Source organism: Taudactylus pleione, unplaced genomic scaffold, assembly GCF_031769625.1.
Source record: "Taudactylus pleione unplaced genomic scaffold, aTauple2 ptg000428l, whole genome shotgun sequence".
Classification (NCBI taxonomy): domain Eukaryota; kingdom Metazoa; phylum Chordata; class Amphibia; order Anura; family Myobatrachidae; genus Taudactylus; species Taudactylus pleione.
This window is the reverse complement of record NW_028284830.1, coordinates 442,093-461,456: the sequence shown is the minus strand read 5'-3', so window position 1 is coordinate 461,456 and position 19,364 is coordinate 442,093.

Here is a 19,364-nt window from a genome sequence, read left to right as displayed (position 1 = left end):
GCATGAACATTGTGTTATATAAATACAGATTGACTTATCTGAAAGTTATTATTGACAAGGTACACATATTCTCAGGGGTGCCACATCTCTTATATTAGGACACACCTCCTACCACCCGAACCCAGGAGCTTGTGAGTTCTTGACGGCCTTGCATATCCCCTGTCTATTGGCTTTTAGCTACCTCCAGGGTGTTGCTAAGAAACTACTCATGTGATGGCAGTTTTGTGGCAATTACAGACGGGGGGGGACCGTCTCCAACTGGCTTTTGCCAAAAGTGCCAGATGGCCAGTCCGGCTCTAATCTAGTATCAGCTGCAGGGGTTAATTGTACACATGCTGTGAATTAGAAGCAGCTATGTAGCATATCTACGCTGCCGCCGATCTATGGCACAATTGTATACCAAACACGTTGTATAAACGTTTGATTTGATTATATAAATATGTGATACCGGTGATGGGGTACTGTATGTTTATTGAGCAAGAGTAACATGCATTGCGCAAACATTATAAAAGGGAGTACCGCATGCATGCAGGGATACTGTGGAGATTGAGATTCGGGCAAGAATTAACAATACACACTATATATGCCCACCAGCCAACCCGGCAGTATTAAGGGAACTCAGTGAACTGCATTAAAACACAATGATTATAAAACGGAGCTGTGAATACAGCTGTTTTGCAGGATATCTGACACTTGAGAAAGCCCAAATGTGTAACACATTTGTAACATAGGGGTCTATGTACTAAGCAGTGAAAAGTGATGTCTGTGATAAGGTGCCAGCCAATCAGCTTCCAACTGTCATCTCACAGGCTGTGTTTGAAAAATTACAGTTGGGAGCTGATTGGCTGCCACCTTATCACAGACTTATCACTTTTCACTCTGTCACTTATCACTGCTTAGTACATAGACCCCATAGTCTGCTCGAACAATGTTACAATTATAAAACTGCAACACATACTTGCAGGAAAGACCATACAGAATTTAAGAACGTAATATTGAGACTATGTATCATTTTTTTGAATACACTATAAGGTTTGTGAAAGATAATGATAAAATTGGAAGAAGAACAAATGCTCTCCTTTATACTCAGGGGCAATTAAGACGGGAAGCAATCAGGAAGCTGACTGCCTATATACTGGCAGCCGGCTTCCCGACTGTCTTATCCCGGCAAGGGTGAAATGCCGGGCGTCTAGATGCCGGGAGACCGGCGCCCGGCATCACGATCGTAGTGATGCTGGGTGCCGCGAGCGGACAGCCGCGGGGGTGGGGAGGGTTAGGCACCCCCCCGGGGGGGGGAGTTAGGCTAGGGGGAGGGAGGGTTAGGGTTAGGCACCCCCGGGGGGGACTTAGGTTTAGGTAGCGGGGAAGGGGGTGGTTAGGGTTAGGCACTTAGAGGGGGGATTAGGGTTAGGCACTTGGGGGGGAAGTTAGGGTTAGGCACCCCTAAGGAGGGTTAGGGTTAGGGGGGTTAGGTTAGGTTAGTGGATACTTACCTATCCACGATCGGGATTTCCAGCGCTGTGAAATACGGCCGGCCGGCAGTATTTCATACCCATTCCATTAAGACACGGAATACTATTAAAAGCGCCTGATACCATACATCCCCATTTAACAACAGCTATAGACGAATGTAGAAATCTATAATTCAAATACGGTATGAAAGTATAAACACCTAAACATATTAAGAAAAGTACATTCATGTAACAAGCACCGAGTATCAGAATAGAACACGTGGAAACGACGACAGGTGGCATTTTAAAACCACTATAATATATTTTCTACATATGTATACACACTTTTCTTTAATTCTTTCATTTTAAACATATATTTCGCCTCAATTTTTGGACCTAATTAAAACCTTTTAATAAAGACCCTAATAAAAGTTACATTTTAATAACCAATCCAGAGAAGCAATTGGATCAAATTACGACCCTATGAGTGCACCAGACATAAATCTTATATTTTTCTTCTGTTGTTCTTATGTAGCATACCTGCATTCAGCGGGACAGTCCCATTTTTTGTGTTAGGGAGAGCAGAGGTAGAACAGACGACACACGAAATGTCGCTCCTTGTAAATCATAAAAGTTGGGACTGATTTAGTCTGCTGGTATCATTACCGACACATAATTTGACACCAAACCTTTAGTTCCTATAAAGAACATGCCTGGGATCCATCCAGTGGGGCATTGATTACTAAAACTCATTTAAATGTGGCGTTTTTTGATAAACGGAGGGGGGAGGCTCAAACCAGTATTTTGTCTATAGCCTGATGGCATCTCAATCCTAGTTTCTTACCATGCTAGACAAGCACCTCCCTCGTAAAATAGTGGTGGAAATATTTACTTGTGGTTAAACACACCAATTATTTATGCATGTTATTCACATCAGTAATACACAGGGCCAGTTCTACGCATACGTAGGGCGCCACATAGTGGAGGGCGCCTCAGCTGCGACCATGCGGGCCACGGGCAGACTGTGTCTCTGTGACACAGCTGCACCGCACGTGTAGCGCTGATCGGACAGAGTTCGGTCAGCACTACACAGTGACGAACACTCAGGCGCCGGCAGCTGTGTTTGTTTTAATTAGCAGCCAATGAGAGTCTGTTAGACTCTCATTGGCTGCTGCGCCCACTGCCGCAGCCGGGCTCGGGAGGACGGATGGAGGAGCAGATGGCAGTGGCGAGAGCAGGAGCCGGAGCAGGGATTCAGGTAAGTGTTTATTTTTTATTTTTTTTATTACGTGTGTGTCTACTGGGGGGGGCACTACAAGGGGGACTACTACTGGGGGCACTGCATGGGGGGAACCTTCACTGGTGGCACAACAAGGGGGGACTATTACAAGGGGGGACTACTACTAGGGGCACTACAAGGAGGGGACTACTACAAGGGGAGGACTACTACTAGGGGCACTACAAGGGGGGGACTACTACTATGGGCACTACAAGGGGAGGACTACCACTGGGGGCACTGCATCAGGGGACCACTACGGGGGGCACCATATAAAGGGCAATACTGGGGGTACTGCATAGGGGGGACTACAACTGGGGCCACTGTTTAAAGGGCACTGCATAAGGGGTACCAATTTTGGGGATACTGGATGGGGGGACTACTACTGGGGCACTATATAAGGGGCTCTGAATAGGGGGTACCACTGCTGGGGGCACTGCATAGGTGGAGTACTACTGGGAGCACTATATAAGGGGCTTACTACTGGGGGCACAAGGGGCACTGCACAGGGGGGACCACTACTGGGGGCACTATATAAGGGGCACTGCATAGGGGGTACCACTACTTGGGGCACTGCATAGGGGGACTATTACTGGGGGCACTGCACAGGGGGGACCACTACTGGGGGCACTGTAAAAGGGGCACTGCATGGGGGGATTACTACTGGGGGCACTACTGGTGTCCTGCATAAGGGGGACCTCTCCTGGGGCACAAAGGGCATTGTATAGGGGGGACCACTACAGGGAGCACTGCATAGGGGGGACTACTACTGGGGGCACTATATAAGGGGCACTACTGGGGGACTGCATAAGGGGGACCACTCCTGGGGCACAAGGGGTACTTCACAGGGGAGACAACTACTGGGGACACTGTATAATGGGCACTGCATAGGGGGGATCACTACTTTGGGCCTGCATAAGGGTGACCACTACTGGGGGAAATGTATAAGAGGCACTACTTGGGGCCTGCTTAAGAGAGACCACTACTGGGTGCATTGCATACTGGGGGTACTGTATAAGGGGCACTACAGGGGGGACTGCATTAAGGCGCATATGGAATGGAAAGGACTGTTCCCAGAGTGACGAGAAAGGGGTGTGTGTCATGGTTAGGGCTTTTTCCATGAGACTACGGCCACTTAATTTGTTTGGGCACGCTCAGCAATATGCCTGGGGGAGCCAAAAAATATACTCGCTTACCAAAAAATTTGGGCTAGGGCCGGCCCTGGTAATACACAGCCATTCACATATATTGATGTCACTTAGTGGTATTACTTTAATAAGCACTGGGCACATGCACTCACTAAGCATGTCAGCAGAAGAAGTCTAATAAGCAGATGGCAGTCAATAGATAGATAATGAAAAGGTCGACAGTGTCTAGGTATATACCAACTGGTAGACAGGCAATAAGCAGGTACAAAAATTTTACATGGTCAAAAGTTCAAAACAGAAAAAGTCGACTTGGATGAAGATTGACCGTTACAAAAGGTTGATGTCACCATCAAGCGCTGGAAAATCCAGCTCTTCCCTGAACGCCGGACCGGACCAGGGGAGGTTGTCCTTCCCGGGGGGGAGGAGGGGAGGCTGTCATTCTGGAGGCAGGGAGAGAGCCTCCCCATATGAAGCGGGGATGTGGTAAAAACCGGAACAGTCCGGACCATATGAGGAGGCTGTAATCTCTCCCTCCTCCGGGGACAGCCTCCCGAATGACAGCCAATCACCATACGGGAAATGGGTCCCAGGTTGGAAGTCCTGGGTAACCCGTTTCCACTGAGCCTGACCAGGGTTTTACCCGCGTATACTTTGACACTGCAATAACCCGGGTATTTTGACAAGTGTAAAAGGAGTATTAGACACATTTTCAGCAAAAAATGCACCCAACGTTAGCAGAATTGCACGGGACTTAGCAGCTCACTCACAGCAGGCATATTGCACTGCAATGGCATATCAAGGCTAGATGAGCAAGGACACATCTGTATGCACACAAACACTGTAGGCTGACAGTGGAAGATCTACTGTACTGTGTAGTGGTGGCACAAGACAATTGGTTCTCTGTAGGGCTCTCTGTGGAGAGTACTTCGGGGGCATGTCATACAGGATGCCAAGGAGCAAAGAAGATGAATGCCGTAGGTTAGGCCTCTGTGGAGAGTCGCTAAATCCTAGTGCAAGGTTAAAAGGAACAATCCAAGAAGAGAATCGTAAACCATTTGTCATGAATCGGCACATAGGATGCACTTTCTGGATTATAGGTGCTGGTTTCCTCCTAGGTAAGTTCAGTTGGTGGGTAAGCTCATAACTTTGGCCAAGTTTATGCCAAAACCCTCGTATATAATGTATAATTATTAAATGGTTGATTGTATGGTGCATCTGCTCTCCCCTTTTTTCTATGTTGTAGTACTAAGTCTCAGCTAGGTAGCCCATCCTATTAGAAATATCTAGGGTGTGCAGTTCAGGCCCCCTTTCCTAACCTAATCCGCCCCCCTCCCTGCGGCTGTCCACGCCCGCCACCCGGCTTACCTTCGATCGGTGTACCGGGCGTAGATAAAATGACAGGCATCGGGATTTTGACGCCTGTCATTGGACCCCTGCCAGGATTAGACAGTCGGGAAGCCGGCGGTCAGCATTTCGGCTTCCTCACTGCATCCCGTAAAACCTTTATGTATTTATAACTATATAGCAAGTCAGTTGTGGAATAAACTTTGGGGTGTGGGGGCCCTTCAACTGCTCTGGCTGGGCTTCTTTGGGGCATCACCACTTAATACTTATTTTTAACACTTTATATCACTCTATGTTTGTTTTTTTATTTATTAAATTTTCACACATTTGTTTTTCACTTAAAACGTCTATCACTAAGCAGCTACTTTCACTTACCTAACACTTCAACACTTCACTGCTATTTTTCATTTTTGTGGTGCCCCAGGGTGGCTTGGCTGGGTTGGTTTGGGGGTGCCCCAAGCTCCAGACATGAACCCCTATAATGTTAGAGACTTACCTGATGAGGTTATATTGACGTTGGTGGGTAAGCTCATAATTTTGGTCAAATTTATGCCAATACTCTCGTATATAATGTAGAATTATTTAATGGTTGTATTGTGCATCTGCTCTCCCCTTGTTTCTGTGTTGTAGTACTAAGTCTCAGCTAGGTAGCACATCCTTTTAGAAATAGCTAGGGTGTGCAGTCCAGGCCCCCTCTTCCTAAAATATTTATTATATTACATGTATGTATACACACCTGACGGCCAAGACTCTTTCAATCTGGACTAGCACCCCACCCACCTGCCTCTGATGTTTTTACATAGGGAACCAGCATTTGCTGACTGTATAGCAAAGCCACAGGTAAACCTTTATGTATTTATAACTATATAGCAAGTCAGTTGTGGGGGACTTACCAGATGAGGTTATCTTAATGTTGGTGGGTATGCTCATAACTTTGGCCAAATTTATGCCAACAACATCTTGTATGTATAATTAATAAATGGTTGTATGGTGCATCTACTCTCCCCTTTTTTCTAACATCAGTTCAGTGACAGATCTTTGGGCCTGATTCAGACCCACTCGCGAGCAGCTGTCCGCTCGCAAGTGGGTCGATGTTATGGACTGAGCATGCGCACGACGGAGGGAGCTCCGTCGTGCGCATGCGCCAGACGCGACGAGCGAAGGAAAGTCCTCCGCTCGTTGTGTCCGATCAAAGGGGGCGTGCTGTCAATGTTGATTGACAGCACGCCCCCTTTGGTGGGCGTGCCTCCCTGACGGGGGCGTTCCCACGGGAACGCCTCCCGTCAAAAGCCGGCCCACTGACATCACTAGTGATGTCAGTGGGAGTGATTTTGGCTCTGATAGAGCCAAAATCACTCCGGAGCTTGCGGTTGAAAACCTCAACCGCAGGCTCCGGCTCGCAATTTCGATGGTCGCGATGGTCTCGACCATCGCGGCCATCACAATGCACGCTCGTATAGCCTGTGGGTGGTGACCCACAGCTATACGAGCATCCAGGAGGACGCTCCATTTTCATGGAGCCCGGCCCTCATTCAGAGCGTGCGCTCTGCTCAGAGCGTACGGCTCTGAATGAGGGCCTTTGTCTCTTCTTCCTGGGCTGATGACGCTCAGGTAAATTTACTAAGATTCGTGTTGGTCCAAATGTGGCTGTATGGGAATGTTGAGTCATTTTTTCAAACCCAGGAATTTACGATTGCAAAAACGGGAGTACTTCACGGGCAAAATCACAGTTAAAATGCAGACAAAAATACTAATAGAAATAAATACACCATCGTCTAAACACGGCATAAAGGTCGTCTCAACATGGCAGTACTTTCCCTAGACAGGAATACAACACGGGAATTTACAAAAAATCGTGATTATAATCACGGGTGTAATACTAGCAAACTCGGTGTCCAAATCAGTGGCGTATCTATAATGGGTACAGTGTGTGTGGGACACACAGCCCCCCGGGTCCAGGGGGCCCCGCACCGCACACCCTGCACCCATATTAGTTTAAATTTACCTGTTCGTGTCCCGCATCGGGTGTCTGCGCGGCTCAGAACACCGGATAATGACCGCTGTGGCCATGTTTCCAGCATTCTGCGCATGCGCAGTAGACTCTGGGCACACTCTAGTAAATAGGGTAGGGAAAATTGAGTCCCCCTATTTTTAAAACCAGCACTGGGCTCAAATCTGGCCGGGGTGTAATGCCACAGCAAGGGGACCCTTTCACCGGGTCTCCCCGGCCAAAGCATTATCACCAAGCCAGTCAGCCCAAGCCGGGAAGCTCAGGGGAGGTGGGGACCCTCCCAATCAAGGGTTCCACCATCTCCCAAGCACTCCAGGCTTAAGCTGAAGCCCGGGCTCTTCCCTGCACCCCTGGGCGGTGGGTGCAGAGGTAATAGTTTTGAAAATAAAATATTTTCGTCACTCTCCCGCAACTTGCGTCACAGCGTCCCATGGGTGGTTGGGAGGTTTGGGGGGACACTCTTTCACCACTTCTCTAGCTACCTCTGGCGTGCACGAGGACGCAAGCGATTTAATAAACTACGGTGCATTTAGCATCACAAAAAGTTTAACAACCCTTGTTGTAATGCTCATTACGCATTCGCCGACATACACCCAGTTTGCAAATGTAGCACAGTCTGTTTCCAGCCAACAATTTTGTTACCTTATACTGTACTTCAGGACACTCAGTTTTCCAATGAATAAGATAAAGATTTGTGACCAGATGTTAATGACAGAGACAGACATGACGAAGGCTGTAAGGACAGAAGGAAGACCAATGAGAGCCAGTGCACGAAAAATTACGAGTGGAAAAATACATTTAATTCAGGGACTGCAATGTCTGCATAGGAGATAAAACAAAATTACCATCTTCCCATAAATCAGCTGTGTGATTTGGGACAAAACTGTGACACGGTCTGTCTGTGAAATATATGAATTTAATATTGCATCTGAATCCAAAACAAGAAATACAGCGTACAGATTATGTTAAACTGATATTGTACTATTTTCCCCTGTGCTGTCAACTTCGGGAAGGATGCAACAAACTTTTGTTTGTTGGTGGAAATCAAGAATTAAAACGTTACCATGAATTGTTCCAAAAAGCTGCCCTGGTTGGCAGGGGCTGGCTGGCCGGCAACTTTTAGCCTGGGAGAAGGAGTCCAGAGCACTGGTCCATAAGTAACGGCCTATTTATTAATAACAAAAAAGGGCCTTGTGTTGCGTTATTCTAATTCTAATTATTATTATAATAATAATAATAATAATAATAATAATACATTTTAAATTGCACTGATATTGTGTGAGCTACAAACTTATTCGATACTTTATTCCGCTTCGGCCGATCTACACTGGTGCCTCCACACAAGCCTTGTGATGTTTACCTGGGGTCTATGGGCCCGATTCAGACCCGCTCGCTAGATGCGTTCACACGCAGCCAAAGTATGCAAATCCCGCGATCACACAGCAAGGAATTAGCACGCCCACTATGTCTTGCCGTGCGATCGCGGTGTGTATATAGATGCCCACCTTAAGACACTCACTTTCCCTTTGCAATACATGTCATCTCCAGGAAGTGTATGCAAGAATCGGTAATCTTGAGTACCATCGGATGCATACGCAGCATGCTTGTGGCTGACCATACCCTATCGCAAGCATTGCGAGCGCTTCAGTGTAAAATTCAGCCAATGGATGAGTACTATGCCATTGCGTCTTAATCTTACATGCCTACCCTCCCGGTTTTCGCGGGAGGCTCCCGATTTTTCGGGTAACCCCCCACACCCCCGGAAGGGTAGGCATTTCTCCCGCATTCTGCCCACTTCCTAGTGAAGTGGGCAGAATTAGGAGAATACCCGCGGCAATCGCGGGTCTCCGTGAAGGGGGCGGGGCTTAAGCTGTGATTCTGCATGAATCACAGCATTTGGCCCCGCCCCCTATGTAAATTGTGCCCAATCGCGGCAATTTTACCGCAAGGGGGCAGGGCTTAATGACGCGAATCATCAAGCCCCGCCCCCGTCAACCCCCTGCTGCTTCTCTTACCCGGGCTTCTCCCGGGAAGAGAATATTAAAGGTAGGCAACCCTGGTCTTAATTATGCACGCCTCTAAAATGGCATTAAGATGCTCAGGCACGCCTGCGCTCACACCACCACTCCCCCGTTTCCATCGACCAACCCCTGTCACCACCCACAAACAGCTCGTCCTGTCACTCATTCTAGCGAGGTGGATGTGAACGCTTCGTGATTGCATGTACTGCGAACGCATCCTAGTGAGCGGGTCTGAATCGAGCCCTATGTACTAAACCTTGATGAGAGATAAAGTGGACGGAGACAGTACATACTGTACCAATCAGCTCTTACCTGTCACTTTACAGGCTGTGTTTAAAAAATTATAGGTAGGAGCTGATTGGTTGGTACTTTATCTCTACCCAAGCTTTGATAATCTCCCCACAGCATTTAATGGCAAGACTCTAGATGGTGCATTTTTTTCCTGGACTCAAGGTCCGATTATTATGCTCCTTATAGTTTTTTCTGTAGATAAATGTGGGAGGATTCCTTACTGTCACTCTGTGATAATATAAACCTGTCACCCTGCCAGTGGACTACCAGGTAGAACAGTTGCCTTTTGGATAGAATAAAATATGTCCTTTAGTGAACTGAGGGCGCTGAGCGCTCGCAACCGGGTCGATGGTGGCCCAGAGCGCATGCGCACGACGGAGCCGGCTCCGTCGTGCACATGCGCGAGACCCGGATAGCGACGGGCAATCTGTCACTCCGGGTCTCGCACCAAAGGAGGCGTGCTGTCGATGTTGAGTGACAGCACGCCCCTTTTGGTGGGTGGGCCAGGGGGGGTGGCTGCCCAGACGGAGGCATTCCCATGAGAACACCTACCGTCTGGGGGCGGCCCCACTGACATCACAAGTGATGTCAGTGGATGAGCTTTTGGCTCTGTTTGAGCCGAAAGCTCTCTGGGGCTTGCGGCCAGGAGACCCTACCACAAGGGTCTCATCGTAAGCCCGATGGTCGCGATGGTCTTGACCATCGCGACCATCATCCTGGCAGCTCACATTAGCTGTGGGTGGCAACCCACAGCAATGCGAGCGGTCAGGAGGTCGCTCCATAAAAGAAAAAAAAAACGCCCTGATTTAGAACGAGCGCTCTGTCAGAGTGTCCGGCTCTGAATCAGGGCCTGAATCTGTTTGCAGATGGTAGGTATGATTTGATGCTGACTACCTCGATCAGCTGCTGGTTAGCTGTGTGCACTAAGCTCAGAGGTGCACACTCTTTCACTTTATTCAGTTGCCTGGGCCTGAGCTGACAGAAGTGTATGTGTGTTACATTAAGTAGCAGGCTATTTTACCGTGTCAGATATACAGTAGAACTCCGCTCTGCATGAGTTCTGTCACACTGGAGGTGGCAGTTATGATCCTCTGGACTGAAGCTTCTGTGTGCCTTACTGATGTCTTGCCTGCCTGGGTGAGGAACAAAGGATTTCCTTTATTGCCTAGATGAGGACACGTCCCAATAGTGCAGTAAAGTACCTTAAACAATGGGTTAGAAGTAGCTCTTATATCTGCCACTCCTAGTAGATGGGGGATTTTCTTTTAACTGTTAAGTTGTGCAGGTTGAAAATAGAGTGGAAATAATAGACGGACAAGGAGAAAAGCGCTGCTCCGGAATGGTCCCAGGGGGGGCATGGGGGGGAGGGGTGTATAAGAGGTCTCGAGATGTGCCCCCCAGAGCCAGTCCTATCTGGAGACCTCTCACACACCCCTCCCCCCCCCATACCCCCCCAGGGACCATTCCGGAGCAGCACTGTGCCTACTCATTATACGGTTTGGCCCTGCACCTCCTTGTCCATCTCTTATTTCCACGCACTCACTAAATAACACGCACACACAACCTTCTTCTCCCACACATCTAGTGAGCACACCTGACCCACCCTTCTTTCAGTTTGCACTAGTAGTAGGACCTGGTACTCCTACAACAAGTGCAGCACTCTCCCATCCCCCCTCCCCAACTTCCCGCACCACCACAGATACCCAAACACATATTAACTACCCCCAAACCTTCCCCCCACATCATCTACCCTGCAGCCCAGCCACCACCTCCATCACCCTACCACCGTCCCTCCACCAGCACTACTCCCAATCCACCCACCGTCTACATCATGGGTCTTCAACCTTGGCCCTCCAGCTGCTGTGGAACTACACATCCCAGGATGCCTTGCCACTGTTTTGCTATAACAGCATGCTAAAACTGTGGCAGGGCATCCTGGTATCTGTAGTTCCATAGCAGCTGGAGGGCCAAGGTTGAAGACCCCTGGTCTACACAAACACTGAATGAGCGCGATTCACAACCATTCCTGTAACCAGGTTAATAATAGTGCTAGATCTGATTAAACTCTGTTCTCAGACTGAAAGTCTAAAGCTGGGCATCCACTATACAATTTTCTGTCAGATATCTGTCCAATCTGGCTGGTTGGAATGAGAACCTGGTAATGTATGGGAGAAAATGACAGTCGATCATATGGTTTTAAACACTGAAAAAAGGACAAAAAAATTTGTTCAAATTGGTTACATTTGTGTGTTTTAACTAGGGATGAGCGGGTTCGAATTTCTGAAATCCGAACCCCCCGAGCCCCCCCGATCCGAGTCGTATCCGAGTCAGGCTCGACTTTTCCCGCCTGACTGGGAACTCAAATCGAGGTAAAACGTCATCATCCCGCATACCGGATCTCGCGGGTTTTGGATTCTATTAAAGGTTCCCGCGCCGGCGCCATTTCTCACTCTGGCTGTGGACAGTGAAGAGGGAGGGTGGTTGTTGTCCATAGGGGCTGTGACCACTCAGTCCATAGGGGCTGACTGGGCTGTGTTGTGCTGCTGTCATAGGGGCTGGCTGGGCTGTTTTGTGCAGTCAGTTGTCCATAGGGGTTGTGTCCACTCCAAAGACTATAGGGGCTGGCTGGACTGTGTTGTGCAGTGTCCCATAAAGGCTGTAGTCCTAGAGGGGTGCTGTAGTGTTGTCCAAGGGGTGATCTGTGCATCAGGGGTGCTCCCCCAAAGTGCACTCCAAAAAATTATTTTTTTGTGTTTTTTTGTGTTTGTGAATTGTGTGCGCAGTAGCCGCACGTGCCTCAACAAAGTAACGCCAAGCGTGTGCCTGTGTCATAAGAAAAGGGTCGGCTGGCTTGACCGTTAAAGGGTGCTGTAACCCCCAAAGTGCATTTCAAACAAAATAACAAATTATTTTCTGTGTTTGTGAATTGTGTGCACTGTGGCTGCACGTGCATCAACAAAGGAGCAGTGCCAAGCGTGCACCTGTGTCCCATAAGTAAACGGCCGGCTGGCTTGTCCATTAAAGGGTGCTGTAACCACCAAAGTGCACTCCAAAAAAAATAAAAAAATATATTTTTTTGTGTTTGTGAAATGTGTGCACAGGTGCCACACGTGCATCAACAAAGTAGCGTCAAGCGTGCGTCTGTGTCATAAGTAAAGGCCAGCTGGCTTGACCTTTAAAGGGTGGTTTAACCCCCAAAGAGCACTCCAACCAAAACAAAAAATTATTTTCTGTGTTTGTGAATCGTGTGCACTGTGGCAGCATGTGCATCAACAAAGTAGCGCCAAGCGTGTGCCTGTGTCATAAGTAAAGGGCCGGCTGGCTCGTCTGTTAAAGGGTGGTGTAACCCCCAAAGTGCACTCCAAACAAAATAAAAAAATATTTTCTGTGTTTGTGAATTGTGTGCACTGTGGCTGCATGATCAACAAAGGAGCAGCGCCAAGCGTGTGCCTGTGTCCCATAAGTAAAGGGCCGGCTGGCTCATCTCTTAAAGGGTGATGTAAGCCCCCAAAGTGCACTCCAACAAAAAAAAAAATTTCTTCTGTGTTTGTGAATTGCGTGCACTGTACGTGCATCCTTAAAGCAGCAGCACCAAGCGTGCGGCTGTCTGTTAAAGGGTGGTGTAACCCCCAAAGTGCACTCCACAAAAAAAATACATTTTCTTCTGTGTTTGTGAATTGTGTGCACTGTACGTGCATCCTCAAAGCAGCAGCGCCAAGCGTGTGTCTGTCTGTTAAAGGGTGGTGTAACCCTCAAAGTGCGCTTCACAAAAAATAAAAAATTATTTTTTTCTGTCTTTGTGAATTGTGTGCACTGTAGCTGCACGTGCATCAACAAAGTAGCAGCGCCAAGAGTGCACCTGTGTCCCATAAGTAAAGAGCTGGTTGGCTCATTTCTTAAAGGGTGGTGTAACCCACAAAGTGCACTAGTCTCCCACAAAAATAAAAAAATATTTTCTGTGTTTGTGTGCCTTAGCCGCACGTATATATCAATATAACATAAATGGAGGACCAAACTTTCCCCGATAAAAATAAAATAGGGAAAGATCAAGACCCACTTCCTCCTAGTGCTGAAGCTGCTGCCACTAGTCATGACATAGGCGATAACATGCCACCAACGTCGTCTGCCAAGGCCGATGCCCAATGTCATACTAGAGGGCATATACAATCCCAAATGACAAAGTTAAGGAAAATGACCTTAAAAAACATTTAAATCATCTGAGGAGAAACGTAAACTTGCCAATATGCCATTTACGACACGGAGTGGCAAGGAACGGCTAAGGTCTTTCCCTATGTTCATGACTAGTGGTTCAGCTTCACATGACGATAGAAGCCCTCATCCCGCTAAAAAAATCAAACGAGTTAAGCTGGCAAAAGCACAGCGAAGAACTGTGCATTCTAAGAAAATATCACAAATCCCCAAGGAGAGTCCAAGTGTGGTGGCGGTTGCGATGCATGACCTTCCCAGCACTGGATGGGAAGAGGTGGCTCTTTCCATCATTTGCATGACCTCTGCAAGTGCTGAAAGGAGCACCCACAGTCCACTTGCTGAAATGCAAATTGAAGATGTCACTGTTGAAGTACAACAGGATGAGGATACTGGTGTAGCTGGCGCTGAGGAGGAAGTTGGCGAGGAGGATTCTGATGGTGATGTGGTTTGTTTAAATCAGGCTTCGGGGGAGACAGTTGTTGTCCGTGGGATGAAAAAGCCCATCACGGTCATGCCTGGGCAAAATACCAAACATTCTACCTATTTGGTCTGGAAATATTTCTATCCAAATCCGGACAACAACTGTCTTTCCATATGTACCATATGTAAAGGTGAAATAAGTAGGTGTAGGGACGTTGACCACCTAGGAACATCCTCCCTTATACGTCACCTGAAGCGTGTTCATAAAAAGTTACTGTCAAGTTCAGAAACTTTGGCTAAGACCGTAAGCAGTCCAGGGACACCTAAATCCCTTTGTCCTGTTGTATCCAAGCACCTGCAAACCACACCGTCAACTCCCTCCTCGTCAATTTCCTCCTTAGTCAGGATCGGAAGTAGTCCTGCAGGCCATGTCACTGGCATGACTGACTCTCCTATACAGGATTCCTCCGGAGGATCCTGCATTGCTATGCCTACTGCTGCTGGGAGTCATTCATCATCCCAGAAAGGAAGTAGGAACACCACTACTTTTACTAAACAATTGACCCTCCAACAGTCCTTAGCGAGGAGGATGAAGTACGACAGCAGTCATCCTGAAGCAAAACGTATAATTGAGGCCTTGACTGCTATGTTGGTGTTAGATGTGCATCCGGTATCTGCCATTAGTGCACTGGGATTTAGACAATTGATGGAGGTAGAGTGTCCCCGGTTCCAAATCCTGTCTAGATTCCACTTCACTAGGCAGGCGATACCGAGACTGTGCAGAAACGTCAGAAAAAGTGTCCTCAGTGTCCTGAAAAATGCAGCTGTACCCACTTCACCACGGACAAGTGGAACAGTGTACCCAATGTCCACTTAACCACGGACAAGTGGAACAGGGCAGACTAAGGACTATATGACTGTGACAGCCCACTGGGTAGATGTATCACCTTACGCAGCAACAGCAGCAGCGTCACCAGTAGCAGCATCTCAGAAACGCCAGCTCGTTTCAAGGCAGGCTACGCTGTGTATCACCGGTTTCAGTAAGAGGCACACCGCCGACAACCTCTTAGAAAAACTGAGGGAAATCATCGCCCAGTGGCTTACCCCACTTAGACTCTCCTGGGGATTTGTGATATCTGACAATGCCACCAATATTGTGCGGGCATTACATCTGGGTAAATTCCAGCACGTCCCATGTTTTGCTCACACATTAAATTTGATGGTGTAGATTTTTCTGAAAAATTTCTGGCCACTTTTGCAATTCAGTGACTGCGTGATGAAGACTGGAGCGCCTGCACTCTTGAACCTGCCCCGCCATCACCTGAAGCAAGAGGTTGTGACGCGGTGGAACTCAACCCTCTATATGCTTCAGAGGATAGAGGAGCATCAAAAGGCCATCAAGCCTATATATCCACCTATGACATAGGCAAAGGAGGGGGTATGCACCTGACTCAAGCACAGTGGAGAATGATTTCTGTATTGTGCAAGGTTCTCCAGCCCTTCGAACTTGCCACACGTGAAGTCAGTTCAGACACTGCTAGCTTGAGTCAGGTCATTCCCCTCATCAGGCTTTTGCAGAAGCAGCTGGAGAAAGTGAAGGAAGAGCTAAGATGGAGCGATTCCGCTCAGCATGTGGGATTTGTGGATGAAGCCCTTTATTCGCTTTGCCAGGATTCCAGGGTGGTCAATCTGTTGAAATCAGACCACTACATTTTGGCCACCGTGCTCGATCCTAGGTTTAAAGCCTATGTGGTGTCTCTCTTTCCAGCTGACACAAGCCTGCAGAGGTGCAAAGACCTGCTGGTGAAAACACTGTCAGCTGAAGCGGAACGTGACACGTCAACAGCTCCTTCTTCATTTTCTCCTGCAACTGGGGCTGCCAGGAAAAAACTTAGGTATCCTAAGCAACCCGCTGGCGGTGATGCAGGGCAGGCAGGACCAAGTTTGGACATCTGGTCTGGACTGAAGGACCTGGCAACAATTTCTGACATGTCTACTGTAACTGCATATGATACTGTCACCATTGACAGAATGGTGGAGGATTACATCGGTGACAGCATCCAAGTAGGCATGTCAGACAGTCCGTACCTGTACTGGCAGGAAAAAGAGGCAATTTGGAGGCCCCTGTACAAACTGGCTATATTTTACCTGAGTTGCCCCCCCTCTAGTGTGTACTCCGAAAGAGTGTTTAGTGCAGCAGGGAACCTTGTCAGCGAAAGGCGTAGGAGGTTGCTTCCACAAAATGTGGAGAAGATGATGTTCATAAAAATTAATTACCAACTCTTCCAGGGAGACCAGCCTCCAGAACGTACAGAGGGACCTGTGGTGGTGGATTCCAGCGGGGACGAGTTAATAGTCCGTGAGGATGAGGATGTACACAACACTGAAGAGGGTGAGGAATCGGTGGATGAGGAGGATGAGGACGACATCTTGCCTCCGTAGAGCCAGTTTGTGCAGGGACAGATTAATTGCCAGCTTGTTTTGTGGGGGCCCAAACGAACCAATCATTTCAGCCACAGTCGTGTGGCAGACCCTGGTGCTGAAATGATTGGTTGGTTAAAGTGTGCATGTCCTATTTATACAACATAAGGGTGGGTGGGAGGGCCCAAGGACAATTCCATCTTGCACCTCTTTTTTTTCTTTGCATTATGTACTTTTTGGGGCCTAGTTTTTCAAACTGCCATCCTGTCTGCCACTGCAGTGTCACTCCTAGATGGGTCACGTGTTTGTGCCGCCCACTCGTATCTCTTAGCATAGTCATCCAGCTACCTCGATGCAACCTTTTGGGCATAAAAACACTATTGTGAGGTGTGAGGTGTTCAGAATAGACTGGATATGAGTGGAAATTAAGGTTATTGAGGTTAATAATAGCATAGGAGCAGAAAAACCCAGAAATTCTGTGATTTTAGCAGTTTTTATGCTTTTTAAAAAAAAAAAAAAATACAGATCCAAAACACAAAACCCAGAACCCAAATCATGGAAGGGTGGTTTTCGCAAGACCAATCCAGATCCAAAACACAAAGAAAGATCCAGATCTAAAACCAAAACACAAAACACGAAAAGTGGCCGGTGCACACCCCTAATTTTAACCAAATTGTCTGAACAACTATTTTTGGCTATTTTCCAGTGTTTGTGAACAAATGGACGATTGTCATTTGCTCCCATACATTATCAGGTTTTCATATCAACCAGCCAGATTGGACAGATATCTGACAGATAATTGTATAGTGGATGGCCATTTTAAGTTAAGCTATCCACACTGTGCTACTTCCTAAATAGCCGCCACTCTGCTACAATGCTGTCTATCTCTTTAGGCCCCCATACATAAGAGATGGATTGCAGCAATCGTGCAATTTGCAATCGATTGTGTATAAAAATCTGCAATGTATGGGCTTCACAGATCGCAGATTGCAACCAAAAAGTGATAGGAATTGTTTAATCAGATTGTCCAACATGTTGGATTTCACAGATCAATTGGGGCTGTAGATTGCTAGTGTATGGACATGATCAGCAGATTTGCAGACCGTTTCTAGCAAAATGATGGGCCTTTCAAGATTGCCAGATCTGTGTTTGCTGCAAGCGATCTGCAAATCACTGAAAAAGATCTGTAGTGTCTGGGCGCAGATTGCTCGATTGGGAAATCCTAAGATCGGCAATAAATCTTCAAATTGTTCAATTGTGGTTTTCAGATTGCTGATGTATGGGGGCCTTTAGTGATTCCTCCATGTGTTTGATGTGCTATGGTTATTACACACCTGCTGCAGCTGGCTGCTGGATTAAGTACCCTCTCTCTTTCTCACTGGCTTAAAAGCTCTCCCCTGACTCTGGTACTATGCAACTTCTAACTTTATCTCGACTCCCTGTACTTCAGCAGGGGCTCCGAGAGGGTGGAAGAGATCGGGTGCTAACTACCTGGACCCAGGCTTGAGGGAGGGACCTGGGTCCACACTGCCTGCCACCCTCCTCCCTTATCTGTCAGCGCCAGCAAATTGCATCTCCCCAAGCCAACAACTCTGTAGTTGGTCCAGGGAGGCTGCTGCCTGCGATCAGCTGCAGCAGTCTCCTCTGGCTGTGATCACACTAATCACCTCCCCCCATCTCCCCCCTGTGGAGTGCTCTGCTTCGCGGCGCAGAAAATACATTATTTTTAAGGAGGCATGGTCAAGCCTCAGTCCTCACATAAGGCCATCCCCTCGAAAATATCCGGCCCTGGACCTCAATGCTGATCTCTCCAGGGGCTGTCTGCTGCCTCTCACCAGTAGAAGCCTCTTAACATGTATCTACCTCTCAGCCAACCCCTGGAGCCTCCTTGCTGCATTCACTGCTGTCTGGGACAGTGAAACCTCCTGCAATCCTCACAGCATTCTCTCTCAGATGCAGAGACTCCAGCAGGGCCGGCTCCAGGGGTCGGAGCACCCTGTGCCGGCCCCCTCCAGCGCGCGCTATCTTTGTGCGATGGAAAATGGGGGTATGGCCTAATTACCATAGGCCACGCCCCCTACGTGCCGTTATTAGGAGGCGTGTCCGCCTCCAAATAACGTCAGGCTGGGAAGAGCATCACTAGCTGGGTTTCCCCCAGCCCTCCTGTCACCGATGCGTGACGCCTCCCCAAGATTGTTAACCATAAGTGGGTGTGGCTTCACAGGACAAAGCCACGCCCCCATCCGCCCGCGCACGTCTCAGGCACGCAAGATTATGGCCAAGGACCGACCACCGCACCATGCAATAAAGGTAAGTGACCCACTGCACTCTTACACATAGATTTTTAATATTCAACAATTTTAACATTGGTTATCCGATAATAAACTTAGCTAACCACCTAACAAAATGGGGTTACATGTATATACGGAAAATAAATACTACAAAAAAATATATATACATATATGTATAGTTTTTTGCAAAATGCACATAATGCTAAATATTATGTACAGGTGGGACCTATTCAACTGTCGTGTATTTTGCATAAAATAAAAGAAGGTGAAACTGTTGCCAAATTGAATGTTTTAAAACACTGAAGATCATCCACAGAGTTAACACTGATCTCATCAGTGAGCAACTTTCAATTTCCAGCCCATAGTCAAAAGAGTTCCAAAAGATCTTGTCCGACGGTCATTATCATAAGTACTTCAAGCAGCTCTTGTCCCATTGCAACTCACAGTCTTCTCTTTATGAGTTTCAGTTTACTAAAAGCTC